Source organism: Chlorocebus sabaeus, chromosome 14, assembly GCF_047675955.1.
Source record: "Chlorocebus sabaeus isolate Y175 chromosome 14, mChlSab1.0.hap1, whole genome shotgun sequence".
Lineage (NCBI taxonomy): Eukaryota > Metazoa > Chordata > Mammalia > Primates > Cercopithecidae > Chlorocebus > Chlorocebus sabaeus.
In genome coordinates, this window is record NC_132917.1 from 18,709,538 (window position 1) to 18,731,346 (window position 21,809).

The following is a 21,809-nucleotide window of genomic DNA, read 5'->3' on the forward strand; positions in this document are numbered from 1 at the left end:
TGCCACTGATAGGAGCTCAGGCCCCCCTCTGTGGGTCAATATTAGGAAGGTGCATGCATCTAACAATAATAAGGCAACAATATTCCAATATGGTACCAAAGGGCCTAGACCAAGATGGAGATGAGTCTACCTCTGCCACCACCAAAACAAGGTTGGAGTTGCATAAGTCTCTGACTTTCCCACTTATTCCCACCCTCCCCTGTGCACTGCTCTGCATCTCACACCAGAGCTACCATTTCGTCTCAACACTAGGGAGAATGATAATAAAGGAAGAATAGTCTTGCTGAGGAATAAATTTTCAACCTGAAGTGCTCCCCCTAACCAAAACAACAACAATAACAAAACTGAATTTGATCGAGTTTCTTCTATAATGGAGAGATTTATGTTTTACTGAAGAAGTCAAATTGTGGACAAAAATTTCAAAATTATATTGACAACTTGTAGAATATAACAATGGCAATAGTTTGCACACCTAAACTTCTAATTATGAAGTTCATGTATTTTACATACAAATGGAAGTTTAGGTGGGACAACCAGTATGGGTCTGAAATTCTTACAGTGAATTTCCTTTCTCTGCAGCAAAACTTTCCAATCATTCAAACTTAAGTCTGGATTCATTTTTGACCCCATTCCTCCATGACCTATATTTGGTTAACCACCAAACCCTAGTAATTACACCCACACAGTATATTTCTATACTTCCTTTCTACTTCATCCCTACTGTCACTCAATTGGGTCAAGCCTTTGTCATTTCTTAATATTAAAATATTTTAAGTTGTTCTCTTTGCTTCTAGTTTTCCCCTGACCCTGTACTTATTTCCGGAATAACTTAAGAAAGGAATGATATGGTTCCAGAACTCTGCATAACACTCTCCAGCATCCACAGATTTGATTTCTATGTCCTTCATCTGACACTGAAGTCCACCCAAAGTGAGGTGCTCTACGAATGGGGAAGACACATTGCCTGACACAAAGCACAGGTGTTAAGATCTCAGCTTTGGCGTCAGACATCTCTGGCTGTGTGAATTTAACACTATTAAACCTCATTAAGTCTCAATATTCATATAGCAAGTGGGAAAAACAGTTCATGTGATCACAGAGATGATGGTGATCTCATGTCTAGCATAGGGTCCAACACCTTAGTAACTGTTCCACAATTTTCCTATTGATCAAAAGTATGTATTTAGGGCCACTATGGCAATTACCTTCATTGCTGCTATTATTACTCCATGCCTGGCCAATACAAAGCAGCTTTCATTATGGCTCCATGGCATGACCTAAGCCCCAAGCCCTTCTCACACCCACCTCTCCCTCGGTATCCCTCCCTAGGCAGCAGAATGAGATTCTATGTGCTTCTTTATGTTTATGCTGACAACTTTGCCAAGATTGTCCATCAACACAGAACACTTTGAGCATAACATTTTTTACCTCTTGACTTTGACCCTGAGGACTTCGAATAAAATTATTTCCTTCAGAGTTTTGTCAGCACTGTTGAATTTCTAGTGAAGAAACATTTTCTTGAGTAAACTCCAAGCTAATTAAATTCTTAATCTGCACATTCCATTTTTATCTGCATTTTAAATTATTTTCAACTGATCAGTTAATTATCTCTAAATAATATAATTAGGGTGTATCTATTTTTTGTCAATAACAAACATCATGTATCATTTCTAAAATCATGGAGTTTTTGTGGTTACTATTTACATTATGGTCAATTTTCCTGGGTTGTATTTCATAGCCTACTTGATTATTCGCTTATCAACAGATTTTATCAACTCTATATTTGTATCCTTTGTCAGTTTTGTGTTTTGATTATTATTTGTACTGGTAATGTGTTTACACATTGGAGAAAATCATGAGGATGTTTACTTTTTAGATAATCCATAGAAAAGTAAATGAGGGCAATTTTTGAGAAATGCTTAGAGGGAGAAATGCCAGAGAGATAACTAAGAAAGAGAGAGAGCTGAATAGATAGAGAAAGAGATATGGGGGCAGGAAAGGGGAAGAAGATTCTCCTGAGTTTAAGTTCCACAGAAACATCAAAAGCAAGACTCCTGGGTGAGTGATTTAATAAAGAAATGTTCCCAGGGTGGACCAATAAAGGAGAGGAGGGAAATTTTTATATTTACAAAAATGTTGAAAAGGCATCTGAAGGGATTTAGAGGTAGGATTGCTAGATATAGCAGCTAAAATAGAGGACTCCCAGCTATGTCTGATTTTTAGATAACCAGTAATTTTAAAATATAAGTTTGTCTTATGCAAGATTTGTTGTTTATCTAAGCTTTAAATTTAACTGACATTGTCCACTACAACAGCACAAGAGATGGAGTGTGGAGGAGGGAAGAGGCCCCTGTCACTCTTATATCCTGGTTGCTGAGTTCTTAAATGCACAGGGGCATTCAAAGCAATTTGGGGGCCAAACAGTGGGATCATAATGGATGGTAGAAGCACCCTATTCCAATGTCATTTGCCCCTCTCTCCAATCTTTAAGTCCAACTTCAGCTGAGGGTAATTCTTAGACATACTGTGATCTTTAAACACACACACACACACACACACACACACACACACACACATTACCGCCACCAATACCAACAACAACAACAATGTATTCCTTGACTTCAAAAGTAATGAATGCCGTTTTAGAAAATTTAGAAAATATACAGAGTATTTATTAAAATAGATAAAAGATAATTCATTATCACTACAATGGTGCATTTTTTCATTCTTTTTTCTAGGCATTCTATGTATTTTTGCATGTATTCACTAGTATTTTTTTCTTTTTGCATGGTTTTTTCAAAACTAGGACAACACTCCAAATATTGTTTTAAATCCTACTTTTCAAAATTAACATTATTCTGAGAATATCTCATCCTTAAGTGTAATTTGAAAGCATAAATTTTAATGAATGTGTATTTTATCACATGGATAAATTATAATCTATTTATAAATTCCATTATTTTGGACACAGGTTATTTATAATTTGTGGTTAATATAAACAACACTGTGGATAACTATGTAAATTTTTATCAGCATAGCTTATCACCTTGAGATTACTCCTCAAGCACTTTACACTCCATTGTGGACCTATTTTGCCAACACTAGCTGGAAAGGTAGAGAGCTGTTTCATTACTCGATGCAACAGTTTATATCAGGATAAGATTATTTTCACTAACCACAAAAATAATATTCAGGTATGAATTGGAGGGTCAATTTATATCTTCAAATCTCTAAAGGTTGTTAAAAGAAAATAAGAAACAACAAGAACAAAATATTCTGGATGGATCTGAAAGTAGAAAAAGACCCAACTGAAGAATTATGGGCAGGCAGATTTTAGTTCAACATGAGGAAAGGCATCCTGAAATTTCTGTGAAGCGATAGAAATGGCTCCCTTGAGTGACAGTGAGCTCTGGCTCATGTATGGGGAATGGAATGGAGACCTATCCTTGGAGAAGTGGCAGAGCACTATGGCTGAGGGCAGGGACTCTAGAGCCAGAGGGTTGGGTTTTAACCCAAGCTTGAATGTTGTGTTGCCTCCAAATCTCATATTGAAATGTGATCCCCAGTGTTGGAGGTGGGGCCTAGTAGATGTCTGGGTCATGGGTGTGGACCCCTTATAAATGACTTCGTGCCATCCTCATAGTAATCAGTTCACAGGTAAGCTGCTTATTTAAAGGACTCTGGCACCTCCTCTTCCTCTCTTGCTCCCTCTCACCACATGACACTCTAGCTTCCTCTTTGCCTTCTACCATGATTGTAAGCTCTCTGAGGCCCTCACTAGAAGCAGATGCTGGCACAATGCTTCCTGTACAGCCTGCAGAACCATGAGCCAAAATAAACTTCTTTTCTTTATACATTACTCAGTCTTAGGTATTAATTTATAGCAATTCAAAACAGACTAACACACCTAGCTCTGCCATTTTCTGACTGTGTGATCTGGGGCAAGTGGTATAACTGCTTTGGGCTTTAGTGTCCTTATCTGTAGAATGGAAATTATTCCTAATGGTAGTTGTGAGGATTAGAGGAAAAATGTCTGTGTAGTGCCAGAACTGTCCTAAACATTCAATAAATATTAGCACTTGTTTTAAGTGTTGTTACTGTAGACAAGTTTGATTAGGCAATATGATTGGCTAACAGCTCACAGAATTTGGGAATCTATACTGATTCTCCCACTGTGACTGTACCGCTATAGTGATGTCACTCCAATAGACCATCCTGGCATTCTGCAGGGTACACTCTGGTTCTGTTTGTTTCCAGGTCTGTGCCTCATTATTTACCTTTTTATGAGTAAAAATAACTTCAATGCCCTTCATTTTGCAAGTCACAATGGAGGCCAACTCTAGCTTTGTAGCTTATCCATACTGGAATCAAATAGCTGCCTTGTAAAAGGAGTGTTGCAATCTTTAAATGCCCATAAATAAGGATTTGAACATTTATCTCATATCATGTGATTTGGTAAAAGTAAACAGAAAGTCTTTTAGTGGAAGAGTGGAAGTGATGACTGAGTGAAATGATATAAAACAGGAGGGTTAGGTTGAGAAAGTGTGTGAACCGTAAATAGATGAAGGAGAAAAGTGTGGTTGGTACAAGAAAAGTCAGCTTTCTGTATGGCAGGCAAAGCCAGTTCACAGATGATGCCAGCTAAAAGAGAATGACCTGCAGAAACTCAGTAAATAGAGAAGGCTCAATAGTCTCCTCTGTTTATGTTACCCCTAAAAACTTCCCATGACTTCTCTGCGACCTCCCTCCCATAAGTAGCCAGGAGGATATATTAAAATAAGGAATTATCTTCCTATTTGGAAAACCAAATCTTAACTGGAACCAGGACTGAAGTCCATGAGACATGGCAGGTCTCAGAAAATATAATCAACTGCTAACTCACTGAAGCTAGATTAAGGAAGGTAGAACACTAGAGCCAGACATGCCCCCAAACTGCCGAAGATTACAGGCAAATAGAGGACCCACGTTACAGAGTAGAAAGTGAACATTGGAAAATTGTGTAAAAGACAGCTAATTGTTGGAAATACGAGTAAAATTGTTGAAAATAAAAACTCAGAGAATTCATTAGTAGCAGACTACACCATGGGGAGTAGACAATAAGAACTGGAGAGGCTAAGGAGGGCAGCAGTAAAGATAGGATAGAAGACACCTTGGTATGATCACGTTCCTCTGAAAAGCCTCCTGCGGCATCTCTTTGTACCATGTATCCCAATACTGCTTAGAATCAAGAAGAGAGGGTCAAATTCACTTTCAAAGATAAACTTACCAGGGCCTCTGAAATTGACATCTCTTGTCCAAAATTCTAGAAACCCTTAGCCCTAAAATATGGATTGTTCACAAGGAATCTTTATAGTCTCTTATTTTGTTAGTGCTTAGAATGCTGAAATGCCTAAGAGATTGCAGCTGGGATTTTTTTCCAACTACACCCTCCATGGATGGGTTTGGCATGATGGCTGGTGAAAAGAGACCACCTGCTGGCCACTTAAGCTATCAGCTCCCATGACTAGCACCAACTCATGATAAGAATTCTACACTTTATTTTATCCTGTAATTTGGTCATAAATATGTATTAGAAAAGGCTTAGAATTTTTTTTAAGTAAGCTCTAGATCAACATGTATATTGTAAGTTTAAAATCCACCTTGCTCTTAGAGACTTTCTTCTAGAAAATACCTAAGAGTTAGATCATGGAATTGGATATATCTTCAATTAAGGATAGTTCTAAAATCTAGGAGAGGGGCTAAAGTCAAGTGACCCCAACAGCCCATGAAAAGACGGGGAGGTGAACAAGAGAAGACCATGGCAAAAGTAGTCATGATAGAGTGGACCAAATCAATGAAATGGTTGAAGAGCTCTTTGCTGAGATTGGTAGAAACACAGGGAAGATGCTTGTGGGTGATTCAGGAGTGACCCCAGAGAAAGGGAGGACAAAATGGCAGTACTGGGCATGTGTTTGTTGTTGTTGTTTTTCTTAGCCTCAGATTCCCAGTTTGCTGAGCCAGACTTATCTAAACCACATTAATAACTACAATCATTCTTTCCTCTTCCTGTTGAGGTTAACCATTGATAGGTTCTAGTTAGCCTCCCTTCAACCCTCCAAAAATCAGTGGCACATTTAATGGTTACTTTCCTTCTTGAGAGGTAACTCTGGGAACTTCTCCCACCAAGTGAAGAATGCTGGAAATACATTTTAAATGAGGCAGAGAAGACTCCTAAACACATTGTGGGTGAAGATAGTGGGATTAGACTGTGGCATTAGTATCAGTTCCTTTCAATTTAATTCGACCACTTATTTTAGACCTACTGGTATCGCAAGACTGTGCCAGCCTTAATGAGTCTGACATGAATAGCAACAGCAACAGTTTCACTCAGCACCGTTATACTCTAAAATTTATTGGGACATATGTCCTTTCAAGTATTCTCACTTTTAAGAGAAATTGTAATGTGGCAGGAAGACCATGGGCTTAATAGTGAATCCAAATTCTGCTACTACTTAACAATATGAATCTAAGCAAGTTACCTCCTCATTTTGAGACAGTGTCTTTATTTGCAAAATATGGATTATATATATTTTAAATTATAGTTATGAAGGTTAACTATAATGTCTATTAGGCATCTGGCAACTTTCCATGCTCACAGTAGGTGTTCAGTAAATGGTGGTATCACCATTGCTGCTAGTTTCCCTGTGGGCCCCAAGCCCATCTGCTGCTGCTCTTGCCACCTCTGAAACTGCTCTTGCTGTTGGAACTGCCATTACTCTTGTTTTTGCCATCACTCAAAGGTGTCCCAAATCTTGGAATAGTTATCCTAGGAATTACAGTCACTGATGATACTTTGTAAAAGCCTTTCTGAACTTTCAGGTATTATCATCCTACAACACAAAAACTTGAAATGAGTTACCAGGAATCTGCTTCAAGGATAAACAAGTGAAATTACTGTATTTCATCTCAAGCATATTTTTTCTCTGAAATTCCAGTGTTTCAAAATAGGGCCTCTGAAACTTACTTAATTATATTCCAGTTCAAAATGAGTTTACTAATTTCTAGGACTTCCTCAGACACTAAAGCAGATTTTTACCTTCTTTTGTTTCAAGATTGTAACCCCAGTGACATAGGGTCCCAATCCTCAAGCCCCAGACCTCCTTTAAACCATTTCTTCCAGATACCTAAATCTTAATAAAAATTCTAGTAGTATGCAGTATGTTCCAGAATTTCTCTGGTTTAAACAGAGAATATTTCCTATTCCTTTCCACTGTGCCCCTCCATACCTGTGTGAGGTTCTACAGATAGAAACCTGAACCATACTCAAGCCTGCTTCCTGTGCTAACTCTTCAGTGGATGCATCAAATACTCACCGGCTACATTACGATTGATTTACTGCATGTGTCAAAGCACAGTTGATTATAGGTTCCTAACAGGGATCAAGAAGGGAAAGGTAAATCAGGAAAGGCCTCATTAAGTAGGAGCCATTTGAGTAGTCTTGGGGTAAGATTTGATTGGCCAAAAAAGTATGATGGTACTTTCAGCCTTAGGGATCAAAATGCACAAAGCCATAATTCAAAAGGAAATGGCAAGTGCTTTTGTAATGAAGGAGCATAGGATGTTATTGAGATGAGCCTACAAAGAACAGTTGAATGCAGATTGAAGAGGGCCTTGAGCGTCATAATAATGAGGTAGAGTCTTTTCAGCAGTGATGACTTAATAGGTTTTGAGCAAGACAGTGATGTGAGGAATGTAGGAATCAGAAGGGAACTTTATAAAATAGTGATTGTCCAAGATGAGAGACTAAATTGGGTGGGATACATAAAGACTCTTAGATAATGCAGTTTTGAGCTTACTCTTGAAGAAAGATATAACTGAATTTAAGAGACAGTGGTGACTCAGGGAGAGAAGTTTTCTACGGCAGGCATAGTGATTGTAGTTGTTATTTTGCAGTGTCTTCTCTGTTCCAATGCTTCTCACTCTTGCTATGGTCAATGTCTACTCTTAGGGCATGGAGTGGACACTCTGAGTGGAGTTTGCAGTTTTCACACATGACTCTTGGAAAGAGGTGGGAAATAAGATTGGCTGGAACTGGAATATGTTATTTCTTTATGAGAAATAAAATGAACTCTGAAGCTCCAAGAAGGTGGATGGGAATGGAAAGGCTGCTGGAGAAGGAATGAGCCCAGAGGATTCAATGGGACCAAGACTCTGGGGAGGCTGGAGCAAGGGAGCAAGTGAGAGCCAAAATGAGCAAAATTTGATACCTTCATGGGAGTAAAAATAAAAATAAAGTGGGTTCTATGATAATGATTCTTCCTACTATGAGCCCTTCAGAGCAGAAACTCTATCTCCACTATCACAGCCCTTGGCACCCAAGCACAAGGGCCAATAATTATTAGTCCAGAAATGAAATAAAACCAGGAGAAATAACAAAATATTAGCTTTATCTTAAACATACAGACACCAAAGTCATGGCAGAAGTTCAGTCTAAGTTGCTATGGAGGCTATATAATTATCACAAAAAAGTGCCACAGCAAAAACTCTTCCAGGATTCTAGTAGGAATCAACTCTGGAGCCATCTTACAAACCACTCAAGATAGCCCGTTACCATTCTTTATAGTCATCTCCGGCTTTTGAGCCCAACGTGGTGCCTGGTCTATGTCTTGACTGTGGTAACAGATACACAAATCTAAACAAGTGATAAAATTGCAAATAACTAAACACACACACACACACACATGCACATAAGTACAACTAAAACCAGGGGAGTTTGAATTAGACAAGTAGATCGTACCAATGTCAATATCCTGGTTGTAATAGTGTATTATGTTATGGTTTTGTAAGACATTGTCATTGGGGAAAACAGAGTATAAAGTGCCTAGAATTTCTGTATTCTTTCTTTCTTTTCTTTTCTTTCTTTTTTTTTTTTTTTCCTGAGACAGAGTTTCACTCTTGTCGCCCAGGCTGGAGTGCAATGGCACAATCTCAGCTCACCGCCTCCCGGGTTCAAGCAATTCTCCTGCCTCCAGAGTAGCTAGGATTACAGGCATGCGCCACCACGCCTGGCTAATTTTGTATTTTTAGTAGAGATGGGGTTTCTCCATGTCAGTCAGGCTAGTCTTGAACTCTCAACTTCAGGTGATCAGCCCGCCTTGGCCTCCCAAAGTGTTAGGATTACAGGCGTGAGCCACCACACACAGCTTGTATTATTTCTTTATTTTATTTTATTTATTATACTTTAAGTTCTGGGGTGTATGTGCAGAATGTGCAGTTTTGTTACATAGGTATACATGTGCCATGGTGGTTTGCTGCACCCATCAACCCATCACCTGCATTAGGTTTTTCCTAATGCTATCCCTCCCCTAGCTCCCCACACCCTGAAAGGCCCTGGTGTGTGATGTTCCCCTCCCTGTGTCCATATGTTCTTATTGTTCAACTCCCACTTATTAGTGAGAACATGCAGTCCTTGGTTTTCTGTTCTTGCATTAGTTTGCTGAGAATGATGCTCTTCAGCTTTATCCATGTCCCTGAAAAGGACAAGAACTCATCCTTTTTATGACTGCATAGTATTCCATGGTGTATATGTGCCACCTTTCTTTATCCAGTCTATCATTGATGGATAATTGGGTTGGTTCCAAGTCTTTGCTATTGTGAATAGTGCCACAATAAATATATGTATCTATGCGCCTTTATAGAAGCATGATTTATAATTCTTTGGGTATATACCCAGTAATGGGATTGTTGGATCAAATGGTATTTCTAGTTCTAGATCCTTAAGGAATCGCCACAGTGTCTTCCACAATGGTTGAACTACTTTACACTCCCATCAGCAGTGTAAAAGCATCCCTATTTCTCCACTTCTCTCCAGCATCTGTTATTTCCTGAATTTTTGATGATCATCATTCTAACTGGTGTGAGATGATACCTCATTGCAGTTTTGATTTGCATTTCTCCAATGACCAGTGATGAAGAGTTTCTTTTCATATATTTGTTGGCTGCATAAATGTCTTCTTTTGAGAAATGTCTATTCATATCCTTTGCCCACTTTTGATGGGTTTTTTTGTTTTTGTTTTTGTTTTTGTAAATTTGCTTAAGTTCTTTGTAGATTCTGGATATTAGCCCTTTGTCAGATGGATAGATTGCAAAAATTTTCTCCCATTGTGTAGGTTGTCTGTTCACTCTGATGATAGTTTCTTTTGCTGTGCAGAAGCTCTTCAGTTTAATTAGATCTCATTTGTCAGTTTTGGCTTTTGTTGTCATTGCTTTTGGTGTTTTAGACATGAAGTCTTTGTCCAAAACCTCAATGGCATTGCCTAGGTTTTCCTCTAGGATTTTTATGCTTTTAGGTCTTATGTTTAAGTCTTTAATCTATCTTGAGTTAATTTTTGTATAAGGTGTAAGGAAGGGGTCCAGTTTCAATTTTCTGCATATGGATAGCCAGTTTTCCCAACATCATTTATTGAATAGGGAATCCTTTCCCCAATGCTTGCTTTTGTCAGCTTTGTCAAAGATCAAATTGTTATAGATGTGTGGTATTATTTCTGAGGCCTCTGTTCTGTTCCATTGGTCTACATCTCTGTTTTGGTACCAGTAACATGCTGTTTTGGTTACTGTAGCCTTGTAGTATAGTTTGAAGTCAGGTAGCATGATGCCTCCAGCTTTGTTCTTTTTGCTTAGGATTGTCTTGGCTATGCAGGCTCTTTTTTGATTCCATGTGAAGTTTAAAATAGTTTTTTCCAATTCTGTGAAGGAAGTCATTGGTAGCTTGATGGGGATGGCACTGAATCTATAAATTACCTTGGGCAGTATGGCCATTTTCACGATATTGATTCTGCCTATCCATGAGCATGAAATGTTCTTCCATTTGTTTGTGTCCTCTTTTATTTTGATGAGTAGTTGTGTGTAGTTCTCCTTGAAGAAGTCCTTCACATCCCTTGTAAGTTGGATTTCTAGGTATTTTATTCTCTTTATAGCAATTGTGAATGGGAGTTCACTCATGGTTTGGCTCTCTGTTTGTCTGTTATTTGTGTATAGGAATGCTTGTGATTTTTGTATGTTGATTTTGTATCCTGAGACTGCTGAAGTTGCTTATCAGCTTAAGGAGATTTTGGGCTGAGACACTGGGGTTTTCTAAATATACAACCATGTATCTGCAAGCAGAGACATCTTTATTTCTTTCTCTTGCCTAATTGGTCTGGCCAGAACTCCCAATAATATGCTGAATAGGAGTGGTGAGAGAGGGCATCCTTGTCTTGTGCTGGTTTTCAAAGGGAATGCCTACAGCTTTTGCCCATTCAGTATGATATTGGCTGTGGGTTTGTCATAAATAACTCTTATTATTTTGAGATGTGTTCCATCAATACCTAGTCTATTGAGAGTTTTTAGTATGAAGGACTGTTGAATTTTGTTGAAGTCCTTTTCTGCATCTATTGAGATAATCATGTGGTTTTTGTCATTGGTTCTGTTTATGTGATGGATTACATTTATTGATTTGTGTATGCTGAACCAGCCTTGCCTCCCAGGGATGAAGTCGACTTGATCCTGGTGGATAAGCTTTTTGATATCCTGCTGGATTCTGTTTGCCAGTATTTTATTAAGGATTTTCGCATCAATGTTCATGAGGGATATTGGCCTGAAATTTTCTTTTTTTGTTTTGTCTCTGCCAGGTTTTGCTATCAGGATGATGCTGGCCTCATAAAATGAGTGAGGGAGGAGTCCCTCTTTTGCTGTTGTTTGGAATAGTTTCAGAAGTAGTGGTACCAGCTCCTCTTTGTATCTCTGATAAAATTCAGCTGTGAATCCGTCTAGTCCAGGACTTTTCTTTTGGTTTGTTGGCTACTAATTACTGCCTCAATTTAAGAACCTTTTATTGGTCTATTCAGGGATTAGACTTCTCCTCGTTTAGACTTGGGAGGGTATATGTGTCCAGGAATTTATCCATTTCTTCTAGATTTTCAAGATTTCTAGTTGATTTGTGTAGAGGTGTTTATAGTATTCTCTGTTTGTAGTTTGTATTTCTGTGGGATCAGTGGTGATATCCCCTTTATTATTTTTTATTGTGTCTATTTGATTCTTCACTCTTTTCTTCTTTATTAGTCTGGCTAGTGGTCTATATTTTCTTGATCTTTTCAAAAAACCAGCTCTGGGATTCATTGATTTTTTTTTTTTTTTTTTGAAGGGTTTTTTGTGTCTCTATCTCCTTCAATTCTGCTGTGATCTTAGTTATTTCTTGTCTTCTGCTAGCTTGTGAATTTGTTTGCTCTTGCTTCTCTAGTTATTTTAATTGTGATATTAGATCTTTTCTACTTTCTCTTGTGGGCATTTAATGCTATAAATTTCCCTCTACACACTAGTTCAAATGTGTCCCAGACATTCTGTTACATTGTGTCTTTGTTCTCATTGGTTTCAAAGAGCATCTTTATTCCTGCCTTCATTTCATTATTTACCCAGTATTCATTCAGGAGCTCCTTATTCAGTTTCCATGTAGTTGTGCAGTTTTGAGTGAGTTTCTTAATTCTGAGTTCTAATTTGATTACACTGTGGTCTGAGAGACTGTTTATTACGGTTTCCATTCTTTTGCATTTGCTGAGGAGTGTTTTACTTCCAATTACGTGGTCAATTTTAGAATAAGTGCGATGAGGTGCTGAGAAAAATGTATATTCTGTTGAGTTGGGGTGGAGAGTTTTGTAGATGTCTATTAGGTCCATTTGATTCAGAGCTGAGTTCAAGTCCTGAATATCCTTGTTAATTTCCTGTCTCATTGATCTGTCTAATATTGACAATAAGTGTTAAAGTCTCCCATTATTATTGTGTGGGAGTCTAAGTCTCTTTGTAGGTCTCTAATCACTTGCTTTATGAATCTGGGTGCTCCTGTATTGGGTGCATATATATTTAGGATAATTAGCTCTTCTTACTGCATTGATCCCTTTACCATTACGTAATGCCCTTCTTTGTCTCTTCTGATCTTTGTTAAAGTCTGCTTTATCAGAGACCAGGATTGCAACTCCTGTTTTTGTTTTTTGTTTGTTCATTTGTTTGTTTTATTTGTTTGTTTTGTTTTGCTTTTTTCTTTCCATTTTCTTGGTAAATATTCTTCCATCCCCTTATTTTGAGCCTATGTGTATCTTTGCATATGAGTTGGGCCTCCTGAATACAGCACGCCGATGGGTCTTGACTCTTTATCCAATTTGCCAGTCTATGTCTTTTAATTGTGGCATTTAACCCATTTAAATTTAATGTTAATATTGTTATGTCTGAATTTGATCCTATTATTATTATGCTAACTGGTTATTTTGTCTGTTATGCAGTTTCTTCATAGTGTTGATGGTCTTTACAGTTTGGTATGTTTTTGCAGTGGCTGGTACTGGTTGTTCCTTTCTATGTTTAATGCTTCCTTCGGGAGTTCTTGTAAGGCAGGCCTGGTGGTGACAAAAATCTCTCAGCATTTGCTTGTCTGTAAAGGATTTTATTTCTCCTTCACTTATGAAGCTTAGTTTGGCTGGATATGAAATTCTGGGTTGAAAATTATTTTCTTTAAGAATGCTGAATATTGGCCCCCACTCTCTTCTGGCTTGTAGGGTTTCTGCTGAGAGATGCACTCTTAGTCTGATAGGCTTCCCTTTGTGGGTAATCCGATGTTTCTCTCTGGCTGCCCTTAACATTTTTTCCTTCATTTCAACCTTGGTGAATCTGACAATTATGTGTCTTGGGGTTGCTCTTATCGAGGAGTATCTTTGTGGTGTTCTCTGTATTTCCTGAATTTGAATGTTGGCCTATCCTGCTAGGTTGGGGAAGTTTTCCTGGATAATATCCTGAAGAGTGTTTTCCAACCTGGTTCCATTCTCCCTGTCACTTTCAGGTACACCAATCAAACAGAGATTTGGTCTTTTCACATAGCCCCATATTTCTTGGAGTCTTTGTTCATTCCTTCTCATTCTTTTTTCTCTAATTTTGTCTTCTTGCTTTATTTCATTAAGTTATCTTCAATCTCTGATATCCTTTCTTCTGCCTGATTGATTTAGCTATTGATACTTATGAACGAAGTTCCTGTGCTGTGTTTTTCAGCTCCATCAGGTAATTTATGTTCTTCTCTAAACTGGTTATTCTAGTTAGCAATTTGTCTGACCTTTTTTCAGGGTTCTTAGCTTCCTTGCATTGGGTTAGAACATGCTGCTTTAACTCAGAGGAGTTTGTTATTACCCACCTTCTGAAGCCTACTTCTGTCAATTCAATAAACTCATTCTCTGTCCAGTTTTGTTCCCTTGCTGGTGAGGAGTTGTGATCCTTTGGAGGAGAAGCTGGTTTTTGGAATTTTTGTTTCTCCCCATCTTCTTGGATTTATCTACCTTTGGTCTTTGATGTTGGTAACCTTCGTATGGGGTCTCTAACAGTCAGACCCCTCTGCTGCAAGTCTGCTGGAGTTTTCTGGAGGTCCACTCCAGACCCTGTTTGCCTGGGTGTCACAAGCGGAGGCTGCAGAACAGCAAAGATTGCTGCCTGTTCTTTTCTCTGAAAGCTTTGTCCCAGAGGGGCACCTGCCAGATGTCAGCCAGAGTTCTCCTGTATGAGGTGTCTGTCAGCCCCTACTGGGAGTTGTCTCCCAGTTAGGATACATAGGGGTCAGGGACCCACTTGAGGAGGCAGTCTGACCCTTAGCAGAGCTCAAACGCTGTGCTGGGAGATCCGCTGCTCTCTTCAGAGCCGGCAGGCAGTAACATTTAAGTTGTTGAAACTGCACCCACAGCCACCTTTTCCCCCAGGAGTTCTGTCCCAGGGAGATGAGGGTTTTATCTATAAGTCCCTGTCTGGGGATGCTGCCTTTTTTTCAGAGATGCCCTGCCCAGAGAGGTAGTCTGGCCACAGTGGCCTTGCTGAGCTGCAGTGGGCTCCACCCAGTTCAAACTTCTGGGTGTCTTTGTTTACACTGTGAAGGTAAAACCACCTATTCAAGCCTCAGCAATGGCAGACACCCCTCCCCACACTGAGCTGGAGTGTCCCAAGTCGAGCTCAGACTGTTGTGCTGGCTATGAAAATTTCAAGTCAATGGATCTTAGTTTTCTGGGCTCTATGGGGGTGGGACTTGCCAAACCAAACCACTTGGCTCCCTGGCTTCAGCCCCCTTTCCAGGGGAGTGAACTGTTCTGTCTCTCTGGTGTTCCAGGCACCACTGGGGTATGAGAAAAAAAAAATCTCCTGCAGCTAGTTTGGTGTCTGCCCGAACATCTGCCCAGTTTTGTGCTTGAAACCCACGGCTCTGGTGGTGTAGACACCAGAGGGAATCTCCTAGTCTGTGGGTTGTGAAGACTGTAGGAAAAGTGCAGTATCTGGACCGGAGTGCTCCATTCCTCAGGCACAGTCCCTCATGGCTTCCCTTGGGTAGGGGAGAGAACTCCCAACCCCTTGTGCTTCCAAGGTGAGACGATGCCCCAGCCTGCTTCAGCTCACCCTCCATGGGCTACACCCACTGTCCAACCAGTCCCAATGAAATGAACTGGTTACCTCAGTTGGAAATGCAGAAATCATCCATCTTCTGTGTCAGTCTTGCTGGAAGCTGCTGAGTGGAGGTGTTCCTATTTGGCCATCTTGCCAGCAATCTGTATTATTTCTTAAATACTTACTTGCATGCAAATCTCAAATTATCTCAAAATAACTTTAGTTTTTAAAAATGAGTCATTGAAAAATTTTTGAAAATCACCTTTCAAAAATTGGTTGAGATGAAGTAGCTACTTTGACAGACAAGTTCGGTGGTGCTGTCCTGAGAGTCTTTCATGGAAGTCTGCCTGAAGTCTTTCGAAAGTTTTCTAAGCACGCAGTTCCCTGCATCACATTCCTTTTGCTTGAGACAGCTAGAGTGGGTGTTTGTTTTGTTATCTGCAACTGAACCCTCATGCTGATGCCCTGTGACTTCATAGTTCCATCATGGCTTTCTATCCAAGTGGAATGTCCTCAGTTTAAAAGTCTAAAACTGTCCAGAGATAGTTAGCTAAAGCACAGAATTGTCAGTGGGTCTCTCTCAGCTAGGACCCTCACAGGTATTATCTGAAAGTGAAAGAAAAAGCAGGAAGAAACAATGGGGTCTTGGTTATAGGACATTTTAAATTATTTTGCTGGTGCAGAGATTGGGGTATTGATGACAGTATAGATTAAAAGTCCCAAGGAAACTTTAGGAAAACCTGAGTAGTGTTTCAAATTTCTAATACATTTAAACTCTTTGGAGTTTTAATGGAGACTTGCTCTTAGGGAAAAACTTGGTGAGATTGCGTTGTGTTTCCCATAGGAAATTAAAAGCAGCTGAGAGATTTTTTTTTAAGCTCCTATCTATCCTCCTTCTCTCCATTTCTCAAAGGCTTAAGAAGTTTCCCTCACAGTAAACAGAACAACACAGAAGTGTCCCGGACCCAAGGTGAATGAATTAGCTAGGCCATGGTCAGATGCCATCGCACCAACTGGAGTTGGGCAACCGGGAGCTCATGTTTAGAGAGGGTGAAGCCACAGCCACAGAGCTCTAGGGTAGAGCCATCTTCTCAGTGACCCTAGCCATCCTGTGCTTTGCCTCCTTATCCCTTTCTCCCCACCCACCTTTCATCATCCTCAGAAGCCCATGTGTGTGAAAGGCAGCGGAGGAATGTGGGTGGGTTGACTTGTATAATTAAATCCATGTTGCATCGTGTTCTTTAGAATTAATAAGGAATTCTTCCCATTGAAACTCACCATGACATCTTCCCTCTGACTCAGATTTCTTTTTTGCTTTTCTCTTCTTTCCTTGGCTAAAAACATTAGACATGGGGCTGTGGTTTAAATTAGTATCCTACATGTCTCTTCTTTCTGTCTTTGCTTAATTGAGCTTTTCTGTTCAGGGAAAAGTGTAGTTTGTTTATATTTCATTTTTCGTCAATTCCACTTATCTTTGTCCCTTTTCTTTTCTTCTTTAAGAAAACTTAGGAAAACAGAAAACAAGAGAGCTTTTCACCTTGCATCTGACTGTAAGGTTGGAGAAAGTGCACTGCCGGCCAAACCTTGACAATCCAGGTGTTGTTCTTTGAGGTTCTTTGTTCCCTGGATCTTCATATTCTGACACCAGGAAAACTGTGCTCTCATATACTTATCCGCTGAGGCCATGAGAGCTGTGAGACAGGGAGAAATAGTGAACAAATGGTCCTTCTAAATTCCTGGGTCATGTTGCAAAACACCTTTTTATTGGGGGTAATAATTTGACTTCATTTCCTTATAAAAGTGGATTTATGTGATGGATATGTGATATATATATTTTTTGCCACCGTTTTTGCAGGATGCTGGTTGTATCAGTTAGGATTAGATTCAACTGTGAATAACATAAACCCAAAATAACAGTGACTTAAACCCGATAAAAGTTTTTCTTTCTGCTCATGTAGAAGAACAGCTGTAGCTGTCTTGGGCTAGTGTGGTGGCTCCACTCCATGAAGGCTTTCTCAGAGACCCAAAAGAAAGCAGCTCAGGGTGTCACCCTCAGCTTCATGGTCCATGTTGGCAGTTATTATGTCATCTTCAGAAGAATCTTACAAATCTTCTGGAAGAGTCCATCTCCCTCCTTTACAGGCTCCTGACTTTTGACCACGAGGAGGGTCTCAGTTTGGTTTCATTCATGAGATTCAGGGTCATGGCATATATTTGAGTCTGACCTGTGCTGCCAATCAGATATGCAAATCTGGGCAAATCACTAAACTTCTATGCGTCTGTATTTTCATCATATGGAAAATTGAAATTATAACGTATAACTCTTAGAGCAGTATAGTATAAGGATAAAAGACAATATGTAAAGAAAAATTGGTCTGCTGATTAGCATGAAAATGAATATCATTTTACAGTTTTTAAGTTTTGTATTGAGCTTTTTTTTTTTTTTTTAAAGAAAACCAATCCCATATTTAGAGACTGGAGATTTTTTTTCCTGGTGAGAACATCCTCAAAAAAACGGGCTGTATGTTCCCTACAAGCCCTTCTCCCAAGTGAAAAGAAACATGATGTGCAGCGGGACAGCTTCATTGTTTATTCCACCTCCAATGAGGCTTTCACTATAGGTTTCATCTATGGGGGATATGGTGGATTTATGGTTAGTATGCACTACCCTCTCCCTCCAGTGGAGTGTTCTTTAAACTGCAGATCAAAAATCTATTAGATGATAATGAAGTCATTTTAGTGTATCATGGCCAGTATGTTTGAATGAAAAAATAGAATGAAATAGAATACAATAGTATAGGTTAGAAAAAAATTAGGCCATATCACAAATAATCAATGTAAGTTTTTCATGAAACATGTTTCATGTATATGTGCATACACATGTATGTGCATTTTGGGTTATGAAGTAAAATGTGTTTCTTCAAATGGATCATGAGTTTTGAGACAGAATAATAAATTGGGAGGAATTACTCTACCTGACATAAAAGCTGACTATATAATCACAGTGTTTAACACAATGCATTCTTGGCAGAGAGATAGACACATTGATCAGCTGAACAGAATAGAGAACCCAAAAATAGACCCACACATGTAAGCCCAACTGACTTTTAACAAAAGTGGGAAAGCAATTCAAATGAAGAAGAAATCAACTGGCCTTTTCAATTCAGCTAGGCCTTGACAAAAAGTGGTCCAAATGGGTAGACCTCTCATTTGCATTCTAAGTAGCAGCAAGAAGACAAGAGATGCCTCCTTGCATGTCAGAGGTCTTTTAAGCAGAACATCCAGGAGCAGCCACAGTCTTCAAGCTAAAGTCTCATTGACTGGAACTTAGTTTCATGGCCATACCAACTGTAAGAAAACCTGAGAAATTCATCCTCCTTCTGAATAGTCACATGCCTGGCTTGAATGTCTGTTATTCTATATCAGCAGAATAAGATAGATATTGGGGCATAGTTAACTATCTGTCAGTGCTACACTGTTGTTTAGATTTATCCAGAGATGTCGTGCAAGTGCAGCATTCCATCTCTCCAGAACACCCAAATAATCCTTCCACAGCACATATTTTATCTCCTGGTTAAAAACCTCAGATGCCTCCAATGCACATAGGGTAAAGACCAAACTCCTTTGTACGATACTTAGATTTTTGAACATTTAGCTCAAGCCATATTTCTAGCCGTCACCTGCCCACTGCATTCTCCCAAATGCTAAGACTCTCTGCTACCTAAACGTTCCTGCTCAAGTTCTCCCCTCCCCTGGAATGCATTCCAACTTCTGCCCCACTCCATATATCTGACCGATGATACCTCATCCATGCAGACCTGTATCATCATCATCCTCTCTCTCTCTCTTTCTCCCGCTCTCGCCTGCCCTTCCTGACTCCTCAAGCCAGCAGAAGTACCTGTTTCCTTCTCTAGGCCTCATTAATTCAGACGTACACTGATGATGGCACCATCCCGTGTCTTTGCTATTGTGATTTGTTTTGTTTTGTTTTGCTGCAGACTACAGGCTCTTCCAACACAAGACCTATCATCCCGAATTCTGTTGCCACAGATCTTGGAGTCCCTCCACACCCTTACAATTAATTGTTGAATTATTGAGAGGTTTCTCAGCATCAAAAAATTGATGGAAAGAAAACAGTATCTATCTATGACAGGTGTGCTCTGAATGGGCAAGGCTGTTATTTCATGGGTTCAGTTGTGAAGAAATGATCTGTGATGAGAAGTGTTTGAAAAAGCTAAGGTGAAAGAATGATTTTTGACATCTGGAGATCCCTATTTCATGAGTGAGTCACACTCACAGTAGACTACAGCAAAGTCAATCTCCTTAGACCCCATGGCCACTTATTAGAAATATCTGCCTGCTTGAAGGAGGGAGATGTCTTTCGATTTCAGCATGCAAAGACACAGTACCAAGGACAACTTTAACAGTATCATTTCTCTATTTATGTATTTGGAAAATAAATCTTCTCTCTAAGGAAAAATATACATTCTGTTATTGGAAACTCTACCTTCTTTTTTTGTATGAAATGGCAAGTGACATTCTTCAAGTATGGTCCCATCCTACCCCCCCCTTTTTTTTTAGACACAGTCTCACTCTGACACCCAGGCTGGAGTGCAATGGTACAATCTTGGCTCACTGCAAGCTCCGCCTCTCCCAGGTTCATGCCACTCTTCTGCCTCAGCCTCCTGAGTAGCTGGGACTATAGGCACCCGCCACCATGCCCGGCTAATTTTTTATATTTTTAGTAGAGATGGTGTTTCACCGTGTTAGTCAGGATGGTCTCAATCTCCTGACCTTGTGATCTGCCTGCCTTGGCCTCCCAAAGTGCTGGGATTACAGGTGTGAGCCACTGTGCCCGGCCAGTCCCACCCTACTCTTAATGGGCCTTCCTGAGCTGCAGTTTCTTAAACTGTGAAATCTACCTTCTCTACTGTGAATGATTTTGCTCACCAGATGTGTATATCCTCCTGTATATTTCCCTGCCTTTCAATTAGATCAGGTTATATGATATTTTAACCAATGAACTGTGAACAGAAGTGTCGAGATAGGTATCATTCAGAGTGTCCCTGTCTTTCTATAAAGAACATGTGTTTCGGACGGCATAGTTACAAGGTGAAGGAGGATTTTATATATGCAGGAAATACATCTTTACTTTGTTAAGCACCTGAGATTGGGGAGTTTGTCTGTTGCAGCATCTAGGATTAATAATCATACTAACATACTGACAGTGTGAAGTTCTTAGTAGGATTAAACAGGTTATTTACATACAAGCATGAGCACAGTGCCTGAGAAAAACAGGCATCAGTCACTGTGAAGTAAGATTTTTTCATTAAGATGGATAAATAATTTTACAAAACCCAATAGTTACATTGAAAGAAAAAATGTCTGGAGAACAGAAAATCTTGGTTCTAGAGTTGTACAATTTTAGACTTGGACTTAGAAGCTATTTAATCTAGTGTTTTCCAAACGGGTCTGATTATAAACATCAGGTTCTTAAGCAGAAAATACAGATTTCTGGGCCCATCTCCACTTAAAATGAATCAGAATCTCTAGGGAAAAAGTGTCGATTTGAATTGTTTTGTTGGTTTTCATATGGAAGGAAAGTGAGGCCCAGGAAGTTGATGACTTTTCTAGGGCCACAGAACTGATTATTGACATGTTGGAACTAGAACCCAGCTTCCACAGAGCTGCGTGCTTTCCTTCTGGGATCACATAATAATGTCCTAGTAGAGTGAGACCAGGACTGACCCTTTGTCCCTCTATCTCTGATAAATCATGTCAAGACCTGCAAATGATTTTACCCCTTAACAATGAAAAGAAGATGTAATTTTAAAATTACCTTGGATGTACAGTAAAAGCAGCATTCCCATAATCAATCATCCAAAATCACGGGGTTATTTGGAGCTATTTGAAGGAAAGTAAATTGAAAACATGTTGTTAAACAATGCACCAAAGAGTTATCAAATCATAAACATCTAGATTACTTTAACATGTTGATTATTCCACATTTAGGGTCTCCTTACAAAGCAACTCTGGCCATGAAGAGACCTGGAAAATTCAATGAATCCCTTTCTAAGTTGTTAACTGTACTGAGTTGAATCATTTGGCTATGTGGGAACATATGTTAAAGTAAAAAAAAAAAAAACTATATATTACAAATATATTCTTTTTGGAGCTATTATTCACACTTTTCACTAAGCAGAAGACACAGAGGCCTGCTATTTGGACATGTCTCTGAGGACACAGAAATAGTTTGGGGAGTACAGTGGTATAATATTGAACACATTAAAATCTATCTGGAGCTTTGGAAATCAAATATACAGACATTCCATAATGACTCTTGGGTTTTAGCATAATTCCTGAACCTGAAAATTCATAACTAAATAATGGCAGGA

The 21,809-nt window shown here is 39.3% G+C and overlaps 1 long non-coding RNA gene across 1 annotated transcript in view; it reads right to left on the minus strand.

Moving 5' to 3' along the window:
* The window catches only part of LOC140713412 (uncharacterized), a 40,090-nt gene extending 18,509 nt beyond the window's left edge, over positions 1–21,581 (minus strand). Inside the window, exons 1-2 of the long non-coding RNA XR_012095490.1 lie at positions 21,254–21,581; positions 16,952–17,105 (exon numbers count right to left, since the gene is read on the minus strand). This is a non-coding gene — a long non-coding RNA (uncharacterized lncRNA). The remainder of the gene's footprint in view (positions 1–16,951; positions 17,106–21,253) is intronic.
* Between the last annotated feature and the right edge of the window lie 228 nt (positions 21,582–21,809).